Source organism: Cygnus olor, chromosome 2 (genome assembly GCF_009769625.2).
Source record: "Cygnus olor isolate bCygOlo1 chromosome 2, bCygOlo1.pri.v2, whole genome shotgun sequence".
Taxonomy (NCBI): Eukaryota; Metazoa; Chordata; class Aves; order Anseriformes; family Anatidae; genus Cygnus; species Cygnus olor.
In genome coordinates, this window is record NC_049170.1 from 150,129,898 (window position 1) to 150,156,527 (window position 26,630).

The following is a 26,630-nucleotide window of genomic DNA, read 5'->3' on the forward strand; positions in this document are numbered from 1 at the left end:
TGCATAGTCACCGTACTGAGCATTCTGGAAGTAAGGAATAGTGTCTGGGATCTTTCTGTCATCCAAGGATGTGGTCAGAGACTTTTCTTATCTGCACACCCAAAATGTCATAGTTTCTCCCTAAACAGGCCTGTAGCAGGCTGCACAAAGGTACTTAAAAAGCCAGTAAGAAAACTATTGAAGACTCAAATAAGGCAAGTTATTGGCAGACAACAAAATGGTGGTAAAGCAAATTCCTCTTTCTGTGATGTGACTGAGGAGGAACATTTGGATTTGTGGCCCTTATTATCAGGTAAATACCTGAGGGAAGAGGAAAGATGTTCACAGAAGGAGCATCTGACAGGCAGGCTGGGGAGCATTAGTGTTGGTCGTTGCTGTGTTAAAGGATGCTGCCAGCTGTGTAAATCGGGATTTAGCTCTGCCAATCCAGGCAAGATGATGTCTCACTGTTAGTTTGCTTTGCATTTTTTTTTATACAAGCAAATCAGCAAACACAGCCATATGCGTGGGGAGGTCTTTCCTTCCAGATGAAAAAGTTGCAATGTACACAGCTGTACCTCAGCCCTGTCTGGTTCTTGATGCCTTTTATGTTAAGGACTGCTATTGCTTTGAAAATAACCACTCAGATTCCTAGAGTAATTCACTTTGGAAATAACGGAACAATATAATGGAGTTCTATCAAAAATACTCAAAAAGGTCTAAAGTACTAAATGGAAAACATTATCCTTTCTTTAGGACTTTCGAACGACCCTACAATTCTGCAGCAAGGAGATAATTTGCTACTAGATATTACGGATTAGGCTGTTAAATTCATCACATGTTACTCTAATGGCATCTTAGAGGAAATTATTCAAACTGTTCTCAGAATTGTATTTAAGGCAAAAGTTCCTGACAAGAGAAGTACCTGGTATTTGATTTTTCCCCTTCTGACATCATATTTTTTTTTTCCACCTGCTGCTTTATTAGTTAATCACCTAAAAACTTTTGCTAGGAATCTTACGCTTTGCTGTGTCTGTTCAAATAACACTTTGGACAGTTTTCGAGCATGCTGATGGAATGACTCCTATGGCAAGGTTCTGATTCCCCTTTTGTATAAGTACAAATGAGAAGTAAATCTGCTGTACTAAATGGCTTTGATACACCAGTTTAACACAGGAGCTGACTGGAAACCATGAAGTCTTCTCCATACTGATTCATAAAATCATAGATAAGCAGATAGGTAAAAAGAGCTTGTTGTATAGAAGTAAATCTTATCATTTACCAGCAGTATTATTGGTTTTCTAGTGAGGGGCTAACAGAACATGTTGGCATTTTCAAGACAATTCCAAATATTTACAAAAGATAACATAAATATCTCAGAAAAGATGCAGAAAAAATCTTATGAGAGTTATGAAAACACCACTTTAGAATTGTCCAGAGTGAAATGCCTTTTCCCAGAGAGCGGAGGCTTTGCAGATCTACTAAAAAAAAACACCCCTCACAGCTCTGAGAAGAACAAAAGATCAAAGATGGAAAGGATTTATCAGGTCATCCATCCCATCGCCCTGATAATAGAGCATTGTTTTCCTAAAGTGTATTTTTTTTTAGTGCTTTGACTAGTTTTAGAAGACCTAAGTGATGGATAGGGTTTTTATCATTAACCTTGGGAAATGACTCCAGAGGCTAACAAATCTAAGTGTCAGGTTTTTCCACATTAACACCACTGCTTTGTCCGTAATTTCATAGCTTTGTACCAGTTCCTCTTTCCCCAGCCCACAGGCTCCTTCTGAGTTTAAGAACAGGATGAGGCATTGCAGATAGATCTTGACTTTCCATCCTTGTACAAGTGGATTGCTCTTCATGTAAAGCAGTGTCCTGGAAATCTGTGAGAGTATTCCTTCACCAAAGAGCACATAGGGAAACTACAGTCTGACCCTGAACTGATAATTATTACTGTGCCAGCTGAGTTGCAGAAAACGACCTTGTCCATGTTCCCAGTCCATTACAATAGGAAATAAAAGTCTGGATAAAGCTTAACTTCTGCAACCACAGAGGTGGTCCAACTTGGCACTGCAAGGGAATGCACACTGCCAGAGATCAGCTGTCAGCTGCCAAGGTGGGAACATTTTACAATGTTGTAATCATAATGTCTGAGCATCCTTGGCTTTTTTTATATCCACCCCCCCCCCCCCCTTTTTTTTTTTTTTTTTTTTTTCCAATTGATTTAAGCATTTGCTTATCTTTTAAGACCAATCTTCATTCCAAGGAATTTGGACACTATGTGATAGAAAATAACAGTCAGCTGTGGTCCAAAAGGATGAATGCAGACTGGAAACGGATAGAAAAGGACTGCAGAAATAAAGAGCTCAGTGTGCTCAGCAGGCACAGGGAAGGCTGAGGGGTTAAGAGTGGCTATCCATACACACAGCATAAAGGCAAGCATCAGGGAGAAGGTAGTGCTTTCCTTCAGGAAAACACTGTCACAAAAACAAAAGACAAAGACTGGTCATGAATAAATCCATGTTGGAAAATAGAAATATTCTCTGCTCTGTATCATTTTGCATCGGGAAAGACAGAAAAAAAAGGTTTTAAGAGGGCAACTGCTCTCTGAAAGACATTTCCTGATTTTCAATAAATGGGAAGGAATACTCTGTCTAAACCATCTGAGTTAGGTAAAGGAGCTAAATTTCTAAGTTAGTTTCTGTTAGCATAACTCAAATGGAACAAAACAAAGACTCTTACTCCCTTCTTTCACTATTTCACCAGTTCAACACACATTAGTAAATGCAAACTTCATTTAATTAAATCCATTTGATGCAAAATTGTTTCCCTGTTGCTCAGAGGCCAATATAACCCTTTTCACAGTATGTAGGCTTCATTTAACATATCATTTGCAGCAAGGTTTGATTTTGTAAAGTAGAACAGAGTTTGAGGTAGATTGTCACAATTAAAAAAAAAGGCCAACTTCTCCTGCTGGTGCTTAAATGTGTGCACAAAACATCAATGAAAATTTTAACTCCTGAAGAAAATCCAAAAGAAATATTTTGGACCTACCAGTTCATTTTATATTAACAGGTTCCTTTGCAGTCCTTGAATTTCCCATTTGCCTTTGCATTTCTAGCTTTTTTGAGAAGAAGCTCATAAGCAAGAGGAGGAGCTCCCCACAATTCCTTTTACTATACCATATTTGCGTCTAAGACAGGCTTGAGATAAATGTTGAGAAAGATTCCTCTGCACAGGGAAAGAACAGTTAGGATCTCAGCTCTCTGCTTCCAGTATTGCTGCATTGCTTATGTGCATAAAAGGGTACACACATGGGTAAACTTTACAGTGGAAAATCAATACCCTTTCACGAGAGAAAAATAAGAAGTTTATCTTTGGCCCGCATCTATTAATCAAAGTGATGTGGTGAGTAGAGAGGTGTGACTGAATTGCCATCCCTCCACATCAGGTGAAGAGCCAAAACCAAATGGATTTGACCAGTGTACATTTAACAAAAGGAAAAGGGAGAGGGGGAAGTGTCATGCTCATTTAAGATGGCTTAGTTGGCTGAACATAAGCCTCTGTGCTATTTGTGATGTGCTTTGGTGTCTAAGACATTCTCCTGGTGCTGACCAAGATTGTACAGGATATACAAGACACTGATGTTTTTTGGAAACCTGAGTTGGAAGCTGAAAGAAATACTCTAGGGCATCTCAAATGGCACATATCTATATTTATGAACCAAACACACCAACATCGTCCTAGTATGCCTCATTGAAAACACCAGTACAATAACAAATGTGAGCTGGGGAGAGGTACGTTACCACCAAGGAGCAAAAAGAAATATTGCTTTGTCTTAGGTTAGAGAAACCCCAAAATATGCTCCAGTTAATTCTGACAACATTTTATGAATAATGTGGTTCAATATATGTGTTCTCGCCATCCTTGGAGCTATGTAAAACTTGGCTGGACAAATCCCCCAGTAACCTGACCTAACCTCAAAGACAGCCATGCTTGAGCAGGGTGTGTGGACTCTTGAGGTCCCTTCCAGCCTGAGTAATACTTTGATACTATGATTCTTCTCAAAGGTAGTAAGGAGGTGAAGGGGAGGATGGTGGCTGAAGAGAGGATGATTTTTATCTTGGAGCATTGCTCACATGCTATGTGTTTTTAATATCTGACATTCCAATAGTAACCGTTAATAGCTAAGCTGGACCTGCCTTTTAATTAAAATCAATATCAGGTAGAAACTAGTGATGAAAACTAAACTCTTCTGGCTGACATCTGTAAAAACGCTCATGTACTTTTAAGAATTTCAACTCTCTGACAAAGAATTTTGTAAAAGATAGAAACAGAGGCTAGGAATAAATGATCATTTATCATAGTAGAAGGACAGGACCAGCACAGGTCTACAAGGAGATGTGCTACAGTCCATTCTGCTCAACATATTTATCAAAAATATTGGAAAGAAGGGCAAACAAGTTAAGGTAAAGGAAACAACAGTCTAACTCTAAGAATTGCAGACAGACAAAATTTAGTGTGGATAATAATAGTCATGGGTAAAAAGTTGTTTCTGTATGAAATTATGAGCTGATAGAACTTTATCAACCAAGAACATGATCTCGGGGTATAAGAGATAGTATCTTTGTGAAAAATGGTTCAGTGCTCAAAACACTTGGAAAACATGAATCTAATATTAGGAGCTTTAGGAAAGGGATAATGGACAAAACAGAATACATGAGTATGTCACTATATAAATACCACATGTTGGCGTACAGTTCTGCTCCCTGTGTCTCAAAAGGGATATAAATAAACTGGAAAAGGCTCAGAGACAGGCAACAAGGATGATAAAGGTATAAAACACCTACTCTGCAAGGAACAATTAAGTAGATTAGGAGACCTCAGGGACTATTAGGGGATATATGATAGAGGTCTATAAAATTATGAGTGGCCAAAAGTAGGTACATAAGTAATTATTATTGCCTGTCTGTCCCAAGAAAAGGATTAGTGGGTGTTAAATGAAGCTAACAAATGATGAGTTCAAAGTGTCCAGGAAGAGATGGCTCTTTATAGGTTGTGTAGCTGAGCTGTGGGGCGCCGCACCACAGTTTGCTGTGGGTGTCTTATGTGGATTCAAGAGCTGACTAAAAAACATTACAGAAGGAAGGGATGCCATCCAAAGGGACCTGGACAAGCTTGAGAAGTGGGCCCATGTGAACCTAATGAGGTTCAACAAGTCCAAGTGCAAGGTGCTGCGTCTGGGTTAGGGCAATCCCAGACATGAGCACAGACTGGGAGAAGAACTCATTGAGAGCTGCCTTGCAGAGGACTGGTGAGTTCTGGTGTATGAAAAGCTTGACATGAGCCAGCAGTGTGCACTTGCAACCCAGAAGGCCAACTGCATCCTGGGCTGCACCAACAGAGGGGTGGCCAGCAGGGAAGGGAGGTGATTGTCCCCCTCTGCTCTGCCTTTTTGAGGCCTCACCTGGAGTGCTGCATCCAGGTCTGGGGCCCCCAGCACAAGAAAACACAGACCATTCTACACAAGTTCTTTTGAAATCTTCTCTTTGTAACTACTACATGCATTTTTATTTATTTATTTACTTATTATTTTTTAAGGATAGGTCATGATAGGTATCAGATAGCTAACATAGCAAAGCCTCTTTGTGTTTACAGTGGGTTTTTTTGAGCTTTTACAGACAGGGCTCATTGCTCTTTGGATAGAAAGCTCTTCTTTTGGTATGGATTCCTCAGCTAAAAACATCTTCAAGTCTTGTGGCCAATTGTGTCTACCAACAAAAATAGATCATCAGCTGATGAGTGTTCAGTAAGGCTACTCTGAACCCAACCTAGAGACAGCAAATATCAGACGTGGGAATGGAAGATGTGTGAATGAAGGTACCTGACGTGTATATTTCCTCTCAGTGTAGATTGACGTTGAATTTTTGGGCTGCTCCATGGAAGAAGATATTTCTTCTGCCTAATGAGATCCCAGGACACTCTAACGGGAGGCTTTAAAGAATGGGTAAGAAAATCTTGTGAGCTTCTTCAACCCTGCTCTGAGATAAGCAGTAGGCTACAAGGGTCTTTGAGGTCTCTTCCAAGCCTATTTTGTGCAATTCAAGGATTTTCCAGATCAACTCCTTCAATGTATGTTTTACAATGGAGTTTGATGAAAAACTGCTTCTCTGTCTGCTCAACACTGAATATATAGTCATGGATTCTTTCTTTCCAATCATCTCAGTTTTATGGGCTTTCAATTAAAATGTTGTAAAACATTTATTACTTTTTGCTGCAAAGCACTGAGGACATTTGCATTATAAAAGACACAAATCCATGCTGAGTTTGTGGTGCTCACTGTTGTATTGCTTCCAGTCTTGCCTGCAGTTCTGTATATTCGCCAGCTGTTTGCAACAAAGTCCTTGGATTTCATTGAATGTTCCCATATGGATGGCTTTTTGAGCTGAACCCTCTGAGTTTGAGCTGTTTGTTATTGAGGCAATCTAGAGACTAGAGATTATCTATATTCCTAAATACAATGAGGTGATGAACAATCTTGTTGCAAAAGGTTTTAAACAGAAGCGTGGAGTACAGTCCAGTGCTTGTTCTGCCACAACATATCCGTAAGTCCGTATGAATCCGTCTCTTAATTCCCAATGGGACAGTTCATGTTTCCCTGCCTCAGGAGAGTTTCATGACAATTGGTGAGCCAGAACCAGAGGTCTGGCTCTGGCAAAAGAGGGATCAGATGAAGACTGTGGGTAACTGTGCCGGCCAATCAATGTATGAGTAAAGAGGACTAATGAGAAAAAAAAAAAAAAGGGCACCACAATATATGTTGAGGCATGGCTGTATCCCCAGACTCTCTATACCGCTTGCCTATGACCTTTTCCAAATCAGTTGGGTCTAGGTCCTCAAAAAATATTCAGACAATGAATTGATGGGAACTCTGACAAAAAGATTTTAGATCACAGTTTTGAAACCTGAACACCTAAACACCTTCTGGTCTGACCATTCACCAGAGATAAATATCAGCAAAGATCATTTCCCATACAAAAATAAATCTATCGGCTTTTTGGGATCCCACTCCAGTCTTATCTGACATACAGTCACCATGTGCTTCAGCCAAGAGGCCTCTGTAAAGCTCCATTTGTACATAACAATGTTCTGTGAAGCTGCAGCTACACACACTGGTTCCCTTGACAGTGCTTTTGTTACTTCTAGCTGTCATTTTCCTGCCAAACCCACACCCTGAACTATCCCATCTAATTTTACTTACTGGCCATCTTTCCCCTTTTTATTGGCAATATTTTTCTTGTTAATTGTGCATGCTTGGTTTTAAAGAATGGTGTCTGCTTTTCCTTAAGTGGCTTTGCAAGGAATATTTCTGCATCCTGGGTAGTTTCTCTGACATGTTTATGCCTTGCTGGTTACTGTAAAAAATGCAAGACGTATTATGTACTGCTGAAACCGAGCCGGCACCTTGCAGTTTTAACATTGTGCCTTATTGTATAGTTAAAATAAATGCACCTGATATCAGCTTTATTACTCCTATTAGACAGTCTAATGGCTTGGAGTGCAGGAGTTCTTCCAGCAGGATGTTAAAGGGAAAGCAACAACTGCTCAGCTCAGGCCCTGTATCCAGGGGGCCATCAGGGACTCCACAGAGGAACACACGATGCTCAGCTGGGGGTGAGTTAGGGCTCTGAAGTCAATCTCTAGTCTCCAGATAATATTTAACGTATGATAGAGTGTCAGAAAGAGGTTAACAGAGAAAGAGAGAGCAAGTCCACAGACGGTATGTGTAGTTGCTGTCCATTTCTACATTTCATTAAAAATATTACACCTTAGATCCTGTAAAGGCTTCCTTCTGATGATGTTATATCAGTCACACAGGACAGGTTTGTTCAAAACTGCTGAGACTCCATTAAATAAATATGCCTGAGCAGTCTGAAGCATGCCAGTATCACTCCTGACTCACAGCTCTATAAAGGAATGCATATGGCAATCCAGAGCTTGGTTCAGTTTGGGGTCTCATGAGTTTCTGCCACTCACCTAGCTGACAGTGTCTGGATGGGGATATCTACAGGTGAACAAGTCACCCTGGTCTCCTCCCTTCACAGACTCAATGCTGTTTAGGTTGCAGTTCACCTTCATGTATGCCTACATTTGGTTGGATGAACCACATCAAAGTACCTGTTGGCTGTACTGACTAGATCTCCATTGACCACCCAGGGACCACTTACTACCTGAGATACAGACACTTGTATCAGAGACACCAAACGTTAGGCCCCCTATACAACACGTGGGATTTAGGTTTACAAGCCTATGCTAAAGTCTGTAAACCTTTATTTTGCTTGTCCTTGCCTATCTTTGACTTTAATTTAAAGTGAGGTCAATATATTAGAAGCACCTCTGTTTGGTCAAAGGAATCATGCTCTGTGTGTCTCACTGACGGAAAATAAGTGTGTTAACAGCTGTTGTCATGAACACAGGAATATGCTGAAGCGGAGACAGAAAGGGTGCTGGGTTAACTGCTTAGTGGCTTACCACTAAACACAGCTTACCACTTCTTAACAGAGAAGCTGAAATTTTGAGGAAAATCCTCAGGGCTATGTGACGGCATAAAGCATACAGGAGTTCAATTAACCATTTTTAATTATATATTTTTTCTGCTCACATTGGGTCAAGAGGTGAGAGGAAAACTCCTGTTGGCAGTATGAAAACCCCATAAATTCGTCCATACGTGCACGTCTGTTGGGGTTGTTCAGCGTGGAGAAGAGAAGGCTCAAGGGAGACCTTATAGTGGCCTTCCAGTACTTAAAGGGGGCCTACAGGAAAGTTGAGGTAGGACTTTTTAGAAGGGTATGTAGTGACAATACAAGGGATAAAGTGTTTTAAACTAAAAGAGGTTAGGTTTAGATTAGATATAAGGAAGAAATTCTTTACTGTGAGAGTGATGAGGCACTGGACCAGGTTTCCCAGAGAAGCTGTGGATGCCCCATCCCCGGAGGTGCTCAAGGCCCAGGCTGGATGGGGCTTTGAGCAACCTGCTCTGGTGGGAGGTGTCCCTGCCTAGGGCAGGGCATTGGAACTAGGTGATCTTAAAGTCCCTTCCAACCTTAACCATTCTGTGATCTGCAGTCCTAGGTCGAATACTTCCTATAGCTGAAGGAAAGAGGGAGCTGCCATGATGTTATTCCAGGTTTGACCAATAAGCAGTAATTTATACTTCTAAATGAGATCTCTAGAGGTGCCCACCAAAAAAACAACAACAACAACACAAAACAACAACAACAAAACAGCATTAAAAAGAAAAGATAGATGGAGATTAGACAGAAAAGATTTGACTGAGAACTGGCACAAGTTGCCCGCAGAGGCTGTGGAGTCTGAGCCCTTGGAGATCTTCAAATCTGCCTGCACGTGATCCTGGGCACCCTGCTCTGTGTGTCCCTGCTTGAGCAGGGTTGGACCAGATAGCCCCCAGAGGGCCCTGCCAGCCTCAACCAGTCTGCAATTCTGTGATTAGCTTTGACGAGACAAAGCAGTGTTTCTGAGCCTAAGTTCTGCCGAGCATTTTTATAAAGAACTAACTACGTTAATTCTGCCACCTTATTCAGATTTTAATCAGATCCTGTGCTCAAATGAGCTTTTTCAGGCACTGGAACTCACTGGCCCAGGAGAGCTCAGCTCAGAGGTTGGGTTTGATCTGCACTGAAATTGTTGTTTTCACTCAATTTCCCAGCTGAGTTGCCTCTGGCACAAAGGATCAAGTGATTTGAGTGAATTGTCCTTGGCTCATTCAGGATCAAAGCACAGGTTTTGCCTGGTTCCACTTCTTTCCTCCACCCACACTGTTAAAGGATCACTGAACCTTTGGTATCCAGTCCCTGATAAGCACAATAGGCAGTGATAAGTGAAAGTGGGGGAAAAAATAAAAAAATAAAACAAACAGAGTTATTTCCTTTGGGCAGATACCAGCAGGTAAATTGGTAGAGAAGAGAGAACTTCAGTCTACTCACGCCAAAGAAGCAGAGCAGTGTAATGCATGTTTTCTGCCTGGAGAGGCTACTGGAGGATAGAAAGTGTGTCTGTGGTGTCAGGGGAAGGAGGAAAAGAAAGGATGTGCCTGTTGGTGCTATGCAGGTAAGGAACTCTGAAATCTCTTCTTGGTCAACATTATCTCAACCTGTGTTTATGAAGGCTAGTAAGCAGAGGAGTGGGTGTCTCATCCTGCCTTAACTCATCCTATTTTGTAATTCCAGGCAAGATGTTGTTTTTCTGTCGTTCCCAGAAAAGCCAAGAGCCAAGCCTGCACCTCTGAAGTTGTCATTGTTAGTGAGACACTAAAGGACTTTCAGAAGAGGATTCATTGAAAGTAGTACCCCTGATTTATTTTATCGAATTAGTGTAGTACAAACATTGGAAGAATTTCATGTTATTTTTGAACATTGCCATGGTCACATTATGCCCAGAGAAGAGCCAAGAGTGGAACACTGAGGGAACAGAGAGAAGTCTTCAGAAAGAGGATTCAATGTTTCATACCTTCTAAGTACAGCTAGTGCTTATGGTTGAACTTAATGTTAAACTCAAGCACAGACTGACAATGTCTGAAAAAAAAAAAAAAGAGAGAGAGAGAGAGAGGTGTGCAGAAATGACTGGTCTAATTTCTGCCATATTCTGCTTTGTAAATTACTTTTTATGGCTAAGTTAGACTGAGGATAAATTAACCCGTTTTGCAAAATCAGCTTCTAGGGGCCTCAATAGATCTGAATCAGACAACTATTTATTTTCAAAGTGATATGTCCTTTCTAACCATACCAAATAACCCACTTGATTTATTCTCTTTAGATTTTGGGGAAAACTAAGAACAATAGCCACAGAAATATCTAGAGATATTTCCAACATTATTTTTCCTGACTATTTAGAGAATTTGTATAAGAAAATTTCAACAGGGAAGACCTCCTCAAACTGCTCTATTGGCCAGGTTCAGCATCTGCTCTGAGCATTGGAAGACTGATTGAAGACCTGCTTCAAAGCAGGTAAATAAATTTGAAGATGCCGGATATCCATAAGAACTCTAGCTCATTAAGTTCCAGCTGCAGTGAAGAAGGTTCTGGGTATGAACTTTTCCAGAGAGGCCTGATCCAATAACTATTTTCTGAAAAACACTAGTGGAGCTGGCCCCAAAGTCAGGACAAAGGAAGTAGACATCCAAATCCTTTGTATTATAAGGACTTGGGTGGATCCATAAATATTCAGCAGCAGGAAAAGAAAAAATCTGGGGGATTTCAGTTTTTCCTGGTTGAGTAGCATCTTCACAAGGACTTAAATTATCTAATAAGTGCTTGAAATAGGTGGATGTGGATTAATATTTTCTCAAGTTCCAAAGATTTTAAGAAGGCATGCTGTTACTTGCCTTTACCAAAAGAGGGTTGTGATGCCAAACACACTACACTTGCAAAGCACAGAAGGATTTTTTTGGTCAGGATGTTGAGTGGCCAATCTGAACTGTCAGAGCCTGTGTACATTTGGTCTAGAAAATATACAGAAATACATTTCATGACATATCTGATATTTCCTGTATATAGTGACTCCCTTGGCAAAAAGAGCCCTGTTACAGTGGTGGTATAAATGTCTCCGATCCTTGACAAAACATTAAGATAGAAAGGCCATGACAATGCAAAGAAAAGGTCATTAAAACAGTTCTGACTCAAAAAGTTCAGGGTGAGTTTTCAGTAAAAGTTTGCGAGTGGGAAATGATGCATTTCTCATTAAGTCCAAACCAGTTCTCCTGTCCCTGTTGATGATGTGCCCTTGTTTCAAACCAATTAAACAGGAGCTAATCTCTCTGTTGGTTTGAGACATGCTGTCTTTGTTATGTATAGCTTCTTTTGTGCACAAAGTCCTAATGGATTTTTTGTAACCTACATCCATACTGGAGAATAATCATCTCTGTACAAACACAGAAGATCTGGTTCCTGAGCCAGACAACTTTGAACTTGATTCAGGGCCAAATGAGGGAAAACTGAAAGGCTTCCATTGACTTCACTGAGTATGAGATCAGGCTGTCAATGTCTACATTCAGTCAAAGACATACAGCAACTAATTTAAGGCCTATATTTTGAATGGGCTGAAAAGCACAATGACAATGCAGTACACATTCTTTTTAGCACCTGTCTTTGGTGAAGGGTGGCTGAAAAGATTTGTGGAGGAAGATTTTTAGGAACAAATTCAGAACAATGACCATTCAACCTTGCTTGACTCTAATAGAGATCTCAGGAGCACTTTCTTCTGGGAAGTGGATAGAGTATCAAAGGATTATTTAAAACAAAAATACAGGTTGGGATGAATCAGATTGGCACATACATGGTATGTGACTTCAAATACTTCTGCATTTGGACTTACGTGTTGAGTGATGCCTATGTTGTTGAAAAAACTCTGGGAGATTCCTGACTGGAAACTCACACAGCCCTGCAAGCAAAGCAGTTAAGCAATAAGTATAAGTTCAAAGGTAAAGTGGGTTTAGAGGGTTCACTCTACAAGCCCCCTTGTAAATGTGTTGTGCTGTAAATATCCAGCTCCTTTAACCAACTATTCAGTTCCTGGGAGTCAGGCCTGAACACTGAACTCACGGTGATACACCACCACCATGTGGTCGTTGCCAGGAAAAATAAACTATTAGGGAATAGTCGGGAGCAACTTGGGTCGATGTTTCAAAACTTGGGAGATATGTAGTTATTGTGGTAACAGAAGATCCTAAAGCACTTGGCCACTATTATTTAGTGGGTTGCTAGCAGTTTCCAACACTGCTATAATGTGAGCATTTAATGGACATGTCTGGGAAAAATGAGACAGAAAGTCCATGCTTTTCCAACCTCTCGTCCCCAGGCCTGAAGTAAAGCCAGGCACAGAAGAAGGTACTCATGCACCATCAGGTGATGTAGTCCTTCAGCATTTTAACCTCTCAGGATGTCCTTGTCCTAGGTTCTGGTATGGTTGGGACAGGAGATTGAGTAAAGAGATTGTCTGCATTGCTGGGAATAGCTTGGGGTATTCTTTTTCAAGGCAGAAATAGCATTCTTTGAAAATCCTTTCTTAATATGTGCTTTAGAGGGAAGTACTGCATGATGATATTGTTTTGTTATGGTTTTCCTGTAGAGTTTCTAATTCATTTGATTTCCAGACAGATATCTGGGAAAGGTCAGGGAGGTTTCCACTTTTATTAGGGTTGGGTGGGAAGCAGCACCTTGAAATATTCCTTTCTGTAATAGCATTGGTGTCACTGTGCAGAAGGCTGAGCACTCTGTTTCTTTTTGCTTAGTGGGAGGGATCACATTCCTTATTCTGATTTTGACAAGTACTGTTATCATCCCTACTCAGGTCTGTAGGACTTTCCAGAGGGGACCAAGAAACAGTCTTTGTAGACATTTTCAGCAACACACATCTGTTGCTTTTCTTTTGTGGTTAGTAACTTCAGGGGGATGAGGGGCTGCCCAGACTACTATGGTCTTTGAGGAGCTGTTCGGTTATGCATTAATTGTCTATGCACAGATAATGCTGTGGCTCCTTGCCTTATTCCTTTTTTTTTTTTTTTTTTTTTCCTTTTCCTTTTTTTTCCTTGTTTTCACAATCCCAAACTCTTTTTTACTGGGGGTTTTAATGAACCCCCAAAAGCAAGTCTTTGTAAAATATATTAGTAAGGCACTTCTATGTGATGGATCCAGATGCATCTTCAAAGCAAGTAAGGCAGCTCTTCCTCTGTTTCAGACTCTGCAGTGTAAAAGAGCCCTTAAGCAGAGATCCTGAAGGAAAAGCATCCTGACCTTCTATTGCAGAGCCATGCAGGGATTTTTACTTCCAAAATACTAACCACTTGCGCAGGTACATAATAGCAAGAGGAGATATGAACCATGCTCCAGGAATCTATCCAACCACACCAATAAATAACTCTGTTTTGAACTATTTATCTGGTCTTCTAATAGCTCACTGCTTCACATGTATTTTCCTCCTGTCTTTATGGGCCTAACTCTGGAAGGTGCTGGGCGGATTGGTTTTCACATGCCTGAGGGTGTGGAACCATAAGGAAGCTTTTCTCTGCTCTAACATCTTAAGCTCCCTTTCTCTCGCAGCAGTGGTGCTCTTTAATACAAAGTGCTGGGATGTAGATAGAAGGCTTTCTCAAGGGCAACATCTCTCCCCTTACTCCTACTTCCGTCACCTCAGTCATATTTTCCTCTGAGTGACCCCCTTAGGAGGGTGCTATGCCCAGACACCAGGAACTTCACTTAGGCTTCTGTCTCTGACTCTCTGAATTGTAATTTGTGGTGCCTGCAGATACTGGATATCCATTTGGGATGTAAATTGCATGGGAAAGGAATTAACGCACTTTTTTTGTGTATGGTCCCTCTACTGCCTTTAATTGAGTCAGAGGTTAAGTGTAAATCCCAGGGAAGTACATCAAGACTCATACTGTCCATTATTAATCTATTTTCTGATATACTTTCCAGCACCTATACTGAATTTTGGGAAGATATAGATCTGAAGAACCCACTGTGCAGTAATTGGCTTTCACAGTAGTTGTACCATTTAGGAGAAAGATATTTGGGTCAGACTTACTGAGCAGGGACTGTATCCTCAATCACAGGCACTCTGGAAAAAAAACTGAGAAGGAAGAAGGGAGTACTGGGCAAGAAATCAGGTATAATGTCCAGGTGTGACAGTCTAGTGTAAAAATACTAGTGTTGGAGTAGAGAGATTTTTGCCTCTGGCACCTTTTGTGATGCTACAGGAATCGTATATACAATTCAATTCCCCAGGTTTTAAAAAGGATGTTAAGTGAGAAGAGATAGTAAAGAACTATATACGTTATCTATTCAAAGGCTGAAGAGCGATACTTTTATTGACAGGCTTGGAGACCTTTATTTGCTTTATCCAAAAAGATATTGCGAGCCCTGGCAGTGCGTCCTTCTAAATGGGTCAGTCAGGGTAACACATTAACTGATGTGGAGGCAAGAGGAAGGCAGTGATGCTGCCCTTCATAGAGCTTTCTGTCCATGGCTCATCACGTGTACTGCATAGTATTGCTGCAAGAAATGTGATCGGAGTGTGTGATCACCTCTGAGGGGAGAAAAGCAGCAGGTTTCAAAGTCTCTTTAGTAGATGGCATACCAAGAATTCATGGTTGAATGAAAAAACAGGATGAATTCAAATGATAATTAGGTAAATACTTTAAATAATGAAGGATAATTTCCACTGAAATGAACTGACAAGAACAGTGTATCTGCCAACTCTTGATACCCTCACAGCCAAACTGGTGGTCTTTCTGAGGGCAGACAGAAGATGAAGAGGAGTCACTAAGCAAAATTTAAAGACAACTGAGAAGAAAATAACAGTATTTGGATGACAGATGAGGAGAATTGACATCTCATAGCTTTTAGTTAATACTTCTGTTAATACTTGAATCTTTGACACAGAGCATTTTGAGCAACAACAAACTTCTATTGTATTGGTAACTGCTAAAATAAGAACCACCTGTATCTGCTTTATATGTTTCTTGAGATTTTCAGGAAAAGTGAAAGATCTGTTCAAGCCACTAGAAAGACCTTCCTTCAATATCACTTCAGCCACAGGTCACACTCTCCCATGTTCAACAGTGCTAAGGCAGAGAATGATTGGAGATCTTGAAGATCTGCAGAGCTGTAGATCTTTCTCAATCAAACTTCTGTCTACGTGTCCTTTCCACTGCTTCCATGAACAATTCCTATCTTCCTCCACCCAGCTTCTAGCCAAGAATCATAAAATCATTAGGGTTGGAAAAGACCTCCAAGACCATCTGGTCCAACCATCACCCTACTACCAATGTCACCCACTAAACCATGGCCCTAAGAGAGTAGAGAATCCCTGAACTTGAGGTCCATCCTGCTTCCCAGGATGCATCCAGCCTTCAAACATGGGTCCAGCTCATTCTTAGCCCACGAAATCCTGTAACAATACTCCAACATTTAACTGTGTGCAGCGGAAGGGGAAGGTTGGTGAGAAAAGGGAGCACTTCATTTTCGAACCCACAGCTTAAAAACATTTCGTGCCCCTGGGTCTTGTGCTATGGAAAACAGCGGATAGTCTCTCTGAACTCTCCCTTCCATGATTCTGTTCACCTTTGTCTATTTACTTGTTTCTTGTATGAAAACTATTCTATGTTGTTGCTCATCCCTGTCACGCTTCTTTGGGTGCTTTCTAGTTCTGCAGTCTGTTTTTAAGCTGTGACTGCCAGAGACACAGACAGCTCTAGACACATTATAGGATTTGAACATAATGTCATAATGATGTTTTGTTTAATCTACTCTTTCTTCAGTGATTCAATTTGCCTTTTCCAGAGTCACTGCATGAACAAACACTACACAGTCATTGCAAGATCATTCACTGAGTGTTGAAATCTGATTTAGAGGCCATTGCTGTATTTAGATACAGTTATGTTTGTTTTTATTTGTGTTTATTGATTTGGATTTATCAAAGCTGAATTTCATCTGTTATGTTACCATCCAGACACTCAAAATCCTGTGATTCTTCTGCTGTTCTTCCAGGGCTCATTAACTGAAACACAAGGCAAGTGAACAAAATGCATCCTTTTGCACTTAGCTTCTGTTCATCCAGAGCACAGAAGCTGCATGGAAACTTGCAGCTACCTGTATTGCTCCATGTGCTTCTATCTTTTAAAAGCTCTCTCTCTCTCTCTCTCTTCTCTTTATATATATATATATATAAAGCCCTGATATTTAGACAACTGTTAGAGACAATAGCACCAGTTTAGGGTTAAAGGGAGAAGAAAAAGCCTAAATTTATGCAGAGAATTTTATTTCTCTCTAATTCCCCTTTTCCCCAAAGCAATATGACCTGATGAGTGGGCAGCTGAAGTGCCTCTTTGAGGCTGACACCCCTGATTTGACTCCAGGAACTGAACAGTTGAGTGATCACAGGGATGTTTGAACTGCTCACTGTACTCCACTCAATTCTGAATCTTTAAGACATATACTCTGTAGTTCATTGAATTCATCCACACAAGAAGCATGCACAAGTTCTGCCCCTTGGTCTCACCACAGATATGACTCTGTTTCCACCATGGCACCAGCAGAATTTTCTGGCAGCATAGGATGTAGCCTAGATGGGGCAAATAGCCATTGTTTCTGGCATGACAGAGCTGATGGGGTGGCCATGTCCTTGCCACGCACATAAAACGTGGTATGATGTCAATGACTTGCCTTCACAAGATACTTCATGCTTTACAAAGCCCAGATGATAAATGGAAATATAAATTAGCCAGTGAGAGACATCCTATCAGTCAAGTCAGTCAACTAAAGTAATGCTTGAAAATAAGACTATGCTACTTGAACTGAGCTTGTTTGCACCGGCGGTGACCGTTTTGGGGGTTAATGTTCATAAGAACATTTTGGTAAGAAGGATCCTTGCCATTAGAGGGCACCAAATCACTTTAAAATCTGCCTTCCTGCCTTGGAATCTGAGGTTTGTACCCAGCCTGCTTAGAGGCTGAGCCCTGAACTCTCCAGCCAAAACCCAGATGATTTTGCAGTCGTACTTGTTCTGTCTCGGTGTCCCTCAGTAGATTGCTACCGTTTTGGCCCCAAATCCCACCAGTGTAGTTGACAAGTTTTTATAACTGCCAGATTTCAGAATGGAAGACAAGCAGCCATCTGCCTGCCAAAGCGAGCACAGGGAAAGTCATATTTGCATACATTTCTACCGCTGTCAGGCGTGTAGCCTTTGGGGATGGAAGCTACACTGTGCAAACAGCAATAAACTTGTGAGGTTTGAAGGGTATGACAAGGAATGTCACCGATTAAAAGATAAATGGGCTGAAAAATATGGGAGTGGATGGAGTACAGCTGTTAGGACAATAGCTTACTGCTGTTATCCTTCTCAGTCAGTACTCACATTTTCAGATATTTGTGTTTTCCTTTGGCTACTTTAGTCTCAGGTGTGCTTTCCATTTCTATTGTTTTGCTCCCCTTGCACTTTTTAGTATCTTTCTAAATATAATCCATTTTCAGCTGGAGTGGGGCTGCCAAGAGGTTACCAAAAGAAGGGGTAAGCTGCGCAAAGAAGTCTCCCCTGAAAATGTTTTCATCTGGGCCATGTGTGAGGATCTTGAGCTAAGACTCAGACAAAGCCTCATATTAGGACTAAAGTTAAGTTAGAGTTAGGAGAGATGCAAAGCCCAGAGCAGCAGGTCGGGTTAGGCTGCAGAGAGTGCTGCTGGAGGATGGGTTTGTTAGGCATCTTCTGACAAGCAATGCATAGGTTCCTGTTAAAATTTCATAGAAAAAAAAAAAAAAAAGTATTCATCTTTAGGGAAAGTGGAGCAAGGCCAAACAATTGGTTAGACTGCAGGAAACCTGAAGTAACTCTGTTAAAATTAAATAAGTTGCTGTGGCTGTGATTTACTCTATTTCACAGCCTTTTAATTCTGTTGAGTTTGGCAGGGTTATCCCAGATCTATACCAGGGTAAAAGGTCTTTTGACTCTACACTGAGAGCAAAATCTGTTGCAGCTTGGCATGAGGAAAGCAGTATGTTTTATTATGGAACTGAGTTGTACAACCTCTAAATTATGTCACCTGGTATGTATGGTCTATGTAAGTTATTAAATATTTGAATAAAGAGATATTTTTCAAATATTTCTGACTGACTGAAGATCAAAGTGCAATGTTGACATTAGTATTCTTTAGAGGGGGAACTCATCACAGTTGTTGGGAGCTATTTCCCTTGCTTCCCTTCTTGTGGGCATGTCATATATGACTGAACCAACTTCTTTAAAAATTGAAAGGAAAAAAGAGAACCAGCAGCTGCATGAGCATCTCTGAGAAACTCTGAAGAACTGAGGTTAATCCCAGCTGGATTTGTAGTACTAAAAAATAGCTTTTGGGGTAACACCAACCTTCCTCTTAAAGCTGCAGCTAAAAGGTTTGGAGGAGCAGAGAGAAAAGTATGGGATAAGATGGTGGTGGGACTAAATCAAGTGGATCCAAGCACAAGGGATGGAAATCTGCTGTTCAGTTTTTAAGAAAAATTTTATATTACAAACTTTAGCCTTGATTATAGCAAAGAGAAATCTCTGGAAAGTATCCTTCCTTTTGTTTTAACAAAAGTGAGATCTTAAGTTGGTATTTATGTCACTTTATTTTAGGTGTCCAGAATGCATAACGTGTATGGGTAAGGTGTCTAAGTTCCTCTGAAAGTCAGTGGAGATCTGGTCAATAAAGTCAATTGCATTTAGGATGTGATTCATTGAACCAGATGTGAGAGTGTGTTTTAGTATGAAAGCGCACCCTAAATTACACTGAGTAATTTGCCACCAACTAAAAACTGCTTAGGCAATGAACACAGATGGATATGGTTGCACTGTAAACACATGCAGTTTGATGAAGCTGCTTTTAGCATCTCTGAATCTTCTTGTTTGGAAGAAATGTCAAACCATTAATAGTTGAAAATGTTTTCAGTATTTCTTATACGTAGGTTTTACAATGCAGATTCAATAATAGTGTCAAAAACATTGCTGAGAAAGATCATTCCGAAGGTTATTGTGGCTGTCAGTTAGATGTTTTAAAAATGTTGTCTAAGTTCAGGTGCTTGGACAGCATTCAAATCAAAGCCAGACTGTCATAGGGCAGGGTCTCACCTGAATTCAGTCAAGGTAGACTCTTGAAAATGGGTCTGGTAATCTCTGAGATCTGAGTAGTAATTGTAGCAGTAGCGTTCTTAGTAACTGAATGAAAATTAAAAAATAAAAATTAAAACAAACAAATAAGGAACCAGAAGCCTTTTGAATAAAGAGTTTGAATTGCTAGGTCTTTGATTTGACTCTGACTTTTTTGTTCTCTTCCCTACCCTCTTTCAGATCCTTGTGTTCGAAAAGAAAGTAGACAAAGTTCTCAAGGGTAGACAAAGTTCTACAATTGATCACTTGCCCAACTAGTCAGGCAGGCTAAGATCTATGTATTGCTGTGTTTTTAACCATCTGACTTCCATACTCCTCTCTACCACTGCAGATACTGGTAATGGACATCACAGTTTCAGACAGGATGATATCTATCAGTTAGCATCTCCAGGCATTCTTTCTGAAGTTAATAGGATAAACTCTTTTTCCCAGTATCTCAGGTTTATTTATTCCTGTGAGGAAGATTACCACGGTTTTTATGATCATATGGATTCCACTTTGAGAAAAAAATGTGCTGAATATAAAAAAGCAGAACTGGATCTGTGGGATGTCCCATCTCGTATCTTGTAAATCCTATAGTCTAGGGAAGTGGTATCTTGTGCAGATGCAGATAACATTTTCTGTGACCAACAGACATCAATACATTTACTCATTTCAGGGTTTGAAATCTCAGAACATGGCCTCTGGAGTTTATTTCTACACAAATGACTTCGGTGATAAGATAGAACAAGAGTTAAGAAAGTGGAAGCCAGTTGAAAGAGCTATTCTAAAAATGGACGCTCAAAACTAGCTTCTGCAATTTTAAAGACCATGATGGGCCATATTGGAACCTATTTGCTAGAAATGCTGAGTACCTGCAGGTACTCTGGAAATTAATCTCTTGAGATTTGTAACCAGAATTGGGAACTATGTAAAAAAAACTATTGAAAATATTTTTTCTCACCAATTCACCACATTAAAGCCTATATTATTTTTTGCTTCAGGTGGTGTTCTGTGGCTTCACAGATTAACGTGTTTGAGCTGGGATGGTATGGTAGAAAGCCAAGTCCCTATAAACTAAGGAGGTCCAATCCAAGCCTAATTAAGAGGAAAACCATAAATAACACCCTGTGGATACCCATTTTTAGGCATATTTCCTGAGATTTTGAGGCATACTACCGAGCCTCCAGAATTACTTTCATCATGGAAAATTGCCTCTTCTTCTTCTGACCCCCACAATACCCGTTCTTTCCTGACTTACACTACCTATACATATATTCCTATACCTTCTTGGCTATTCTTTTGCTCCTCTGGAGAACATGAAAGGAGCTGAAACATTCAAGGTCATCCTGCTTATAGAGTCAATACAAGCCTGGAAGGGGATTGGTTTTTGTTATCCAGTAACTCTAAAATGACTCTGAACTCAAGATAAGGAAAGGTAAAACACGACTAAATATTTCTTCACCACATCCTGCACAGACAACATAACTTCATAGGTGATAAAGAAATGACAGCAAACAAAAACACAGCCCTCACTTCTGGTCTCCAGATATTAAAACACAAAAAGCTTCCCAGTTTTTCTCACTGTTTATCCTGCTTTTTGTGGTTTTCCTGAAAGAGAGTAAGGAGAAGTTTAAAATGGCGTTAGAACTGATTCCTTAGGGAAATGTACTGCTGCACTGTGCTTAGATACATTCATTCGGATCATCTCCGACAGGCCATTAGTTTGTTCTGAGGCTAAGGGGCTGTGCACTGGAAGTGGGCAGTCCCTCCAGGGCATCCTGCAGGCTGGCTGCCTGGGAAAGGCGCTCTGTTCTCCCAGCTTGCCCAGTGCCTGCATCTGCATTCATATTCATGACTGGCTATTCTTTTGGGTAAAAGAGAAAATTTCTTTAGAAAATTGCAGCAGTAGAGCAGGGCTGTGCTTTCAAGTATTTTGCCTTTCCCAAAAGAAAATAGCTGATGCCATGAAAAGTTTTGTGCAATCGTAAATGTGTTCAACTGCGCTATAATGTTTCATGGAGGGGGAATTTTCTTTCCCAGCCCAGCTGCTGAATAGTTTGTACCTACAGGCTCCATGAGGAATTAAGAAATAGGACTAGGCATCATACCAATTTTTAAAAATTTTCACCCCATTTGAGGTAATCTGGGACACGGAAATTCCTCCATGTGACAGAACATTCCTCCCTTCCTCCAGTCTGAAGTCATGTGTGCACGCACACATACACATGAATGCATTCTCCTGTAATGCAGCTCTCATTCAAGACATTTTATATGAAGAAGTATTTTAGAGGAGTGCCTCCCCATCCAACTTCATACAGCAATCTGGTTGTTTTTAAAGGGCTGTCAGTTTGGGACTGGTGCTGGCTATAACATGGTAACACTTCATATGTGAATGTGCACCTGCTTAAGTTTACACTGTCTGCTTATAGATATTATGTTTTCAACAACAAAATGTGTCACTCAGTAGAAAGAAATCTGATAATATGAGGATCTATTTTCCCTTAATGACCAAGACATCCTAAGAGATGAGGGAACATTTCAGAACTTAGATTTGCCCTCAGAAGTTCAGGTTGTCTAGTCTGTTGTTCAGCCAGTGACAGTGTGAAGAAAAGCCTCATTGTGTTAGATGCAAGAGTAAAACTTCTGTAACAGGTAATTAATTAAGCATTTATATGCAAACCAGAAAATACCATTTTCCTGAACACAGATGAACTGTATTCCTTGCCCTAGAGGTCAGAACCAGGTAAGTTTACAAGAGACTCTTCAACAACGTTTCCTATGAATCCATGGTTACTTTTAAATTCCCTCTGTAGAAATGATATTCTTCTTCAATACCAAGACTAATCCCCTGTTGTATCTGTACCTCTGCTTTTTGTTGCAGTTATACCTGGTGCCTACTGAATATGCATTGTGTCAGGTTGCAGAGGGACAGACAGATTGATGAAAGCCATTTTTAGTGTTATTCTTTAGCTTCCATGCGTTCTCATTCATGGCTGACAAGGCTGGGTGAATCAAAATGTTTATTTTTACCCTCTCTGTATCTTTCCTCATTCTAGTACTTTGTCATATTTATCTCACTGTCCCTGTGCTGTGCTGAAGAGCCTGGGAACTGCATCTGCTTCCTCACTTTCTGCCATTGCCTAATGCATCCTTACCATTCGTGGAAAGAGCCACAAATGCTTCTTCTTTCTTTGTGGAAAACACTGCTCTGCACAGATACTGATTTTGAAATTGCAGGTGATGTGGGTGGTTTCTTATCTGCCTCTCTGTGCTTTGCCCCAGGACCTGACCTCTCCATGCACTGCAAGAACACAACTCATAACTTCTCAATGTCTCCAAGCAGGTTGCTGCTCATTCCTTCACTAGTGGCTTGTAGGGTCTGAGAAAGCTGCTTTGCAGGCTTTTGCTTTAGACCATCATATTTATCTATCTCTTTATTTATTTATTTATTTTAAAGCATCGTTAGAACGACCTTGGAGCTGAAAGCCACATTCCAGGGAAGGCTCCTGATGCTGAGGAACTTGTCTCTAATGAGAGGAAGGAATTTGTAATTGCCTAACTAGCGTCTCCTTTGCAAGCTGAGACTTTCTTCTCTAGGATGGCATGTTCTAACCCTTTCACATTCTCCTACTGATTTTCATGCCTAAGAACAAGACAGAAGCAACTGTCTCCTTGCCCTCAAGAGTTCTATCAACAGTACAAAAAAGATTGCATTATGGCAAGGCTTTACAATGACACGAGACCTCACAAACTGTGTCTTGATCCAGGCTCTCTGCATGAAAATGAGTTATATTTATCCACAGGCTCTAGGACTGCTCATGACAGTCATATTAAAGAACCATGCATTAAGAAAATAGGTCTATGGAAAGAAAGAGGGCTGAGAAGTATGTTCTTTATCTGATTTGTAGCATCTTGAGCTCACACTTTTATAATAGCATCAGCTGTTGCTATAACTTGACAAGCTCTATGGACTCAGAGCAAACACAATGAAATATTCATGATATAAATGTCCCTTGATAAACCTACACATTGCTACTCACTGTCATTAAGACTTTGCTCTTGACCTGAGCTCCATGCGTCATTACAGCAGCAAGATGACGGTGGCTCTGCTGCCTACATCTCTTACACTGACTTCCTTCCCTTTACACAGAGCCCTTGCAGGAAAGATTCCGGTTCATTTCTCTGCCCAGTATTACACAAATGCAAAATGTGGGAATGAAAGGCTCAGCCAGCATGGCCACGACTATGCCCAGGTTTACCCAGGAGCGCAGCAACAGCTGGCTCCAGGCTGACGGAGCCTGGGAGCTTCAGCTTTCTCCTCTGCTTGCATAAAGGTTTGTTTTGAAACAGCACAATGAGGTGAATATGAACTCAGCTTGTGCTGGAGAATCAAGCTTAGGTGACATCATTTCCATACCTTTGGTGCCTGTGCTGGTACTTCATTAACTGTTGACACAAAAGCTTTCCTGTAAGCAAGGTTTGTCTGTGAATACTCAATGTTGCAGAGTAAGACTAGGGTGAATCTGAAGGAAAATCTGAACTTTTTCCCAAACAAATTGAAATGTCATATTTGGGTTTAAAATAAATGAATAAATGTTTCAGGTAAAGTGTAGAAATTTATTTGTCTCATGGCTGAAAAAACATAATCACTTTCTTGCTTTTGCAAGATGGTAAGGGAGCTGGCTGCACCAGGGCCTCTTCGGGTGTCTGGAATAGAAGATGCTGAAAGATGGGATCAAATTTACAAGGAAAAGAAAACCATTCTGAAGACCTGCACAGATGGATTTTTTTGGACAACTCTTCTATAAACATTGGAGCTAGAGTTGAACAATCTCTTATCCTTCAGTTGTTAGGGATTGGCCCCAAGAACAGGCTCTACTCTACAGCTAGTGAGATTAGCGAGAGCTTCAGTCAGGTCCTTGCAAGCCTCCCTTTGTGCCTGATGTTACTGCAAAAAGAGCACAGATATCTGTGCAGGTGGTCCTCAGAGGACAAGGATTATCCATGGGCCAGAAGGGGTTACACTTCAGCTTGGTGAGTACAAGCATACAGTGTTAGAGTTCCATAGGGTAAAAAGCATGTAAGAGTCAAATATTTTCATTTTTCCGTTTTTCCATACAGTATTGTTACCTTTTAGTCTCTTAGGGCAAGCTTTGGGCTTTTTTTTTTTTTCCTTTTTTTTTTTTGTGTGTGTGTGTTTGTGTGTGTGTTTTGTTTGCTTGTTTGTTGTTGTATAAGACTTCTATTAACAGTCAAATAATTTTTAATGACACTTCTTGTTTGGGAAGTGCATTGTGCTATGGGATTTGTGTATTCCATCACTCCAATGGCACCTTGGCAGGTCAATAAGAAAGGGAGCTGGATATGAAGCTATCAAATATTCTGAAGACTTCTGCATGAAAAGTGCCTGATCCAATCTTTGGTGTAATCAGCAGAAAAAACTGTTACAGAACTCTGTTGGACACAGTCCATAATTCATTTGTCTTAATCTGCATTTTTCCTCTTTCTCATTTCCACTTTGTCCCAGAGAGAGAAGTGCTGAAAAGCCACAAGAAAAATTATTATTCTGTTCTTTTAAGTACTTGTGGGACAGAAATTTTCAGTAATTTAATGATTCCTTCCTTGTAGTCCCAAACCACTCCCTCAGACTTGCCCTTTTCCAGCTTTTTCAGGCCAAAGATTTTGAGTTGGTTGGATAAGCTGTAGTTATGCATCAAATTTTGGGTGTCTACAGGACTAAATAATAATCCCAAGGCATTTTGATGAGCAATTCTCATACAGTCTTGTGCTAATGTAGTGTGGCTACATACACTGTACAATTAACTGCTGTCATAGGAGCAAATCATATGAAGATACTCTTCAAGGGCACGCTACCTATTTTTCAGCATTATGACAATTTCTGTGGCTTCATCATTTATTTTATCATCTGAAGAATATTCAAAGCAATTTTAGGTCTGTGCTAACCAAATGTTGCTGTCTTTGAACTCTTCTGTCATTGCAGTCTTGTGTGTTGCTCCTGAAAACTCTGCTAGTGTTAGGAGACAGCACTGGCATGAAAATACTCATCCTTATCTGAACATAGTAATTTTCAGGATAATTGACTTCTGGATCCATTCTCCTACTACCTGGTGGTTTTTGTTGTTGATGATTTTTTGTTGTTGTTTTGTTATTTTGTTTATTTATTTGTTTTTATGAAGAGGCTTTTAATTAACTGGCACGTGTGTGGAACTATATTATCAAGGTTTGTGGACCAGTAGAAGTAGATCTGCATAATGAAACAACTAGTACTAACTGTCTAATATCCCTTTATTCACATTTGTCCCTTTATTCACATTTCAGGTTTACCTACCCTGAACATTTCAGTTCCTACCCTGAATTAGCTCTACTCTGGTCTTGTGGAGCGCTTGGTGGTACAATACATGACGTATGCTCCTGGAGCACACTTTCCACTTCAGTTTCATCTGGAACGAATCTGGCTCATACTCTCCAAAACAGATCCATGATGGGAAACAAAGCACAGTAAGTGGGGATAAAGGGAGATTTGCTTCAAAAGTATACTCTTGATCCATACTAAAAGCCTGGTGTAGACATATCCTGAGTGAGCCACTGTAAGGATTTGGAACGGATGAAGGAGCTGTCAGGCTGTAGACAGCTAATGCCCAGGATGGGGCACTGGCTGAAACAGCTTGCATTGCTGGAGGGAAAAGACACAAGTTCTATGCCCAGCGATGCAGTCTGAGAAGTGACAAGTCATCTCACATATTCACAGCCATGAAGTCCCAAGTGAAACAAAAATGTTATTTTATTTTCTTCCTCATTGAAAATATGGTCCATGTTAGTTCTTCTTTCTGAAAAGTCCTGTTAGCAAGCTGTGGAAAATGCATGGTTACAAAAAGAAACTCTGCTGGGAGGTGCACGTATCCTATTTTCAACTAGATTGGCAGATACCTTACAGT